The sequence below is a fragment of the Solanum lycopersicum genome, chromosome 1, assembly GCF_036512215.1.
Source record: "Solanum lycopersicum chromosome 1, SLM_r2.1".
Lineage (NCBI taxonomy): Eukaryota > Viridiplantae > Streptophyta > Magnoliopsida > Solanales > Solanaceae > Solanum > Solanum lycopersicum.
Genome location: NC_090800.1, coordinates 60,845,536 through 60,850,533, shown reverse-complemented (window position 1 = coordinate 60,850,533; position 4,998 = coordinate 60,845,536). Strand labels below are relative to the sequence as shown.

Sequence of the window (4,998 nt, the reverse complement as noted above, 5' to 3'; positions counted from 1 at the left end):
ATTAAAATACAAAATGTATACATTATTAATACAAAATGTCAGATATTGTTCATACTATTTCAAAAACAAAAAAATTGCAAATTGATCAAAATCTGTAAACTTTTTAATTTTAACCAGTAATCACATTTAACATCATCTTCGTTTTAATTACACATGAAAATACATTTAATATTAGAAAATATTTATTACTAGAAACACTAAATAATTGTATCACAAAAAAAATATATCAATTGAACATATGCAATATAACATGGAAAAAAAACATACGACACATTCAATACATGACAACAAAATATATATATATATATATATATATATATATATATATATATATATATAACTACAACCAATAATTTATACTAAAAACATAACAAATTAATAAAAAAAATGTAATGACCCTTATTGTCATTTTTAGTGTTTTATCTTCTGTACATCGTTTAGAGCGTTCCTATAGCGATTCCAAGTCATTTATGACTTGCTGGGACTGACAGATCGGTTACCTGGTCATTCGTTTGGTTATTGTGTGAGTTTAGTATTTTTGGAGCTTATGAACCTTGAACGATCATTTTCGATCAAAAGTTCAAGAAGATGACATCAGAATCCAATTCTGACGATTCCATCAGTTCCGGAAGGGTCATTTTAGTCTAATAGCATTATCGACATGACTCCCAAAGTTTTCAGTGTGAGTTGGTGGGATTAGGTGTTTTAACTTTAAGTTTAAAGGCTAAGTTTGACTTTAGTCAACATTCTGAGTAAACGCGCTCGGATGAGAATTCCGTCAACGCGGTTAGCTCCGGAATGTCGAGTTTGGTCTAGTTTGACCCTTCTTTCGGGTTTTGAGGTTTTTGATATTTTTCCGAGCCCTTTTGTGGTTTTTGACTTAAAATGGCAATGGAAGTGGGACCCACATTTTATCGAGATGACCTCTGATGAAAATTTTGACTGCGCCTTTGAGTCCGGAATGTCGACTTTGGTAGGGTAGCATATCTATTTTATTTTTATCAGGTTCCGAACGAATTCCGAGCACCCGTCAGAGACTTTAAAGAAAGTAGGCAAAGCTGAATCTGGTGCAGCCCCTATAAAAACCCAACTTTCAGCTTTATATCTTACTTTAGAATCTTGATATCTTGAGCTATACAACTCCAAATTGCGCGATTCAAAAGGCTAAGTTGTGAGATTTTTCGAGGGCAACGCATTGGTGAGCTTGGAATCTGATTTGGGGATCCGATTTGAGGTAAATTTTGGGTTTTAACTGCTGTCTAGCTCATTTTCGAGCACAAGTTTTGGAAAATTTTAGAAGGTGATTTCTTGGTCATTTTAGGTCCGAATCAAGTGATTCAAGAGCCTATATTGTGTGGTTTTTCGTGAGGATCGTCGTGGTGTGGTTGGTTTTGGCTGTTGGAGCTTCATTTTTGGTAAAATCTTGTAAGTAGCTGCTGCCATAGTTGCTGATTTTTAGCTTAGAATTTGGGTTCTTTTGTTGCATGTTCATGTTGGGACTGTTTTGAGTCCTGAATTGTACTCCATTCTGGTATACAAGTTTCGAGAGTTATTTAGGACTTTTATTTGGGGTTAATTCGGGATTTCTCAACGCGGATCCCACTTTTTCCATTTTTGACCATGAAATTGACCCGTCTCCGTTTCTTGCGATTTTAGTGTATGAACGTTTCGAGGCCTTTTAGAAAGTAAAAGATCCGGGGAGTGAATTTTGGAGCGCGCGTGATCTGCGTTCAGGTAGGCTATGGTTTCTCTTCTTAGATTGAACTCGAACATGTGAATGCATGTTGATTAGTTGGGATTTGGGTTGGGTAGTTATTGGATCATCCATAGGTGTTAAGAATCATATTTTCGCCATTTTTCTGAGAATTATCGGGTAACTGTGAGCATGTTTATTGTTATTAATTGACCTTCTTTACTATATGAATTATTTGTATGTTTGAATACTTGTTGTCAGAAGTATGTTGGGCCTTAGTTTAGGTTTGACTAGGGTTTTCCTTAGAAATGCATGATTCAAAGTCGGTAGGACTTAGTTTAGCCCCGACGTCGCTCGGCCGGCTTAAATCCTTGTAGACTGATGTAGCAGACTTGAGTCTGATAGTTGGGTATTTAGAAAGACGATGAGCTTGCTCTAGCGATAGTTACTCTTATTTCTTCGATGTTACGGCTTCTTGAGTTACGTCAGTGTCAATGATTTCCGCTCCGTGATTCAAAGTTGAGTTCGATTCAGCTTTAAGGACTTACATTGATTACCTAAGTCTGGATGGTGTTCCACAGGTTTATATGATTATGGATAGATAAAGACTCTTTTAGCAGCTATATCGATATCTTTGTCGGGTATCCGGATTTAAGGTCCGGCCTCGAACATCCACATACTTATGTAGAGCATCCGGTTAGAGGTCCGGCCTCAGTTACTTATATTTTGCAATTGGCTACTTGTGTAATTCAGGTGAGTGTCCGGTTCAAGGCCCGACCTCCGTACCGTCAGATTTTTACTTTTTGGTTCGGTGTTCTTTGGCCTCGAGTTTTATTCTCCTTAAGTTATAGTTATTTTGTGTACTCGTCGGGCTTATGGGGGTCCGTTCGGGTTTTTATTTAAACTTGTGCACGAGTGTACCTTCTGGGCTTATGGTGGGTCCAGTTAGGTGTAGTTAGCTTATTTATATTAATTTAGTTAGATTTTTATACACTCGTGTGCATTATTGTGTTACTTAGTCTTCTGTTCTTGACCTCTAGTTTTGTGATTCCGTCTTTTCATAGTGCTTTACTTTTCTAGTTCAGTCGGCCTATGATGCCTACTGGGTACCTGTTTTTTTTTGTACTCATGCTACGCTCTGCATCTATTTTCGTGATGCAGGTCCGAGCACCGGTAGTCAGCGTTGATCGAGTTTGGAGAATTTCTGGTCTGGAGACAGGGGTGAGCACACAGCATTTTGTACTATTTCAGTCTCCATCTGTTTATATAAAGATTTGTCTTTTACTTTTCGAGACAGTCTAGTTTCGGTGGTCCACTGTTGGGACTTGTACTCGTTTTGTTGGTAGCTCTGTATTAGTGACTTCCAGGTTCTGGGAGGGATCCTTTATTGTATTTATGTTTTGGTTTGCTTATGTTGTTATAGTAATTTTTCTTAGTCTTGTTTAGTTTCTTCTACCCTCACACCCAGTATGTGTGGTTTTGGGTTGTGGTTTGGCTTACCTACTGATGGGTTATAGTAGGTGCCTTCATGGCTCGAGAAATTGGGTCGTGACAAAAAACTAACGTGATGAATTCAATTTGCCACCATGTTTAATTAAAATTGACACAATTTTCTCCATCAAATCAAATCTAAACTTTTTCAACCTTCAATTTTAATTGTTTTTCCAAAAAAAAAAAGGATAAAATATGACAGAATTCAAATATACGAATATAGTTCACTTTCTGGAAAAAAAATAAATGGTACACGTTTATGGAAAGAAGATAACAGAATACAATTTTTTAAGGATAAAAAATCAAAACTAATTATCATTTAAAACGGATTGAGACAATTAAGGTGCATATCTATAATTAATATATTTTCAAATCCCTTAAAAGGTGCACATTTGTTATCAGTTAATAACTTTAACTAAATTCACGGAAGTTATGCAATTTTAATTAATCATTTTTTTTTGTCCTAATTTTACAGAATAAATATTAACAATATTTTAGTTTAAAGAAATGCTATAAGTTGATATATTAAATGTTATAGAATGAAAATCAAACTCTTATGTCATAACTTGAGAATATGACTACATAATATGCTATATACCTAATTTACACTAGTAATTTTTCTTTTCTTTTTACTATCATTTTTGTTGCCCGATCTATCATCCCGTTCGATACTTCTTGTGACCTTAATACCTAGGTATTTTATTTGTTATTTGTCATGCGAAGCACATTCGAGTTCATTATGAACTCCTCCTCTTGCATTCATCACAAAGATGTAGCTTTGCTACTTAATATTGTTAGTTGACATGTCAGTTGTTTGTTCTCATATTGATTTTGGTATAGCTCATGATTTTTGCATTGGTCATGGGTGTGGTTTTTTAGAATAGTCTTGGGTGTGGCTTTAAGGTTTTAGCATGTAGGTTATCATGCTTCATTTAATGTATGTGGAAACGGTGGGATGTATGATGACAAAAGTGATATTAACAATGGTCTGTTATGTTATGTTACTATTGTATTGAATTTTTTTGTTATTATAAGCATGTATCCTTACTCTCATTTGTCGCATGTGAAATCCGTCCAAATTCTCACGGACTTCACCTTTGCATTACCAAAGGGGCCATAAAGGCTCCCTCAGAACTATTTTTAGTCTAGTCGACCAACCTCAAAATCAACGAACAGATTTTGGAAGTTGAAAGAATTCGAAGCAAAGAGAAATTAACGAGATTGAGCCTAAACCCATATTTTATTTTATCTATTTTTTTAGCCATATTATATTCTATATTAGACCTAAAGCCCAAAGAAAAAATATTCATTTTTCATGTTTAGTTTAGGACAGATACCAGTTGAATGGGCCTAAGACCCAAAAATAAAAGTGGGTCTAAATACCAGTCCAGACGGATAGAAAATCGGATTTGGATCCAATTCTCTCTCTCTCTCCTTTTACTTTTCGTCTATTTGCTTGTCGATATCTGCCATTAGTTTTAAGTTAAGAAATTTCAAATTCCCGCAATACGCCACCTTATTGTAATCACTTAGTTAAATCAATCAAGTGTAAATAGACTTAAAATAAATTTCATAAGTCAAATCTTATTTAGCTTGTAAATTAATTCTTCATATTCAAAGAGCTTTAAATATTTAACTCAAAATTTTAAGTTAGACATTTTAGCCAAATAAAAGTTAGCTGTTGGATAATCGCGAGTTAGCAAGTATTTTAGGTGCTGTAAAAAACCTTTCCAAAATATAAATAAGAATCCTCGAACTTTCTTAAAGTTTTCAAAACAATTTCCTGTTTTAAGTCTTTTGAAAACTAAGTTTTT

At 34.6% G+C, this 4,998-nt stretch overlaps 1 long non-coding RNA gene across 1 annotated transcript; it reads left to right on the top strand.

The window, feature by feature from the left end:
- The first annotated feature begins 1,656 nt into the window (after window positions 1-1,656).
- On the top strand, window positions 1,657-3,105 carry LOC138340848 (uncharacterized). Its single transcript, XR_011213692.1, has 2 exons — window positions 1,657-1,734; window positions 2,855-3,105. It is a non-coding gene; the product is annotated as an uncharacterized lncRNA (long non-coding RNA).
- Window positions 3,106-4,998: the final 1,893 nt, after the last annotated feature.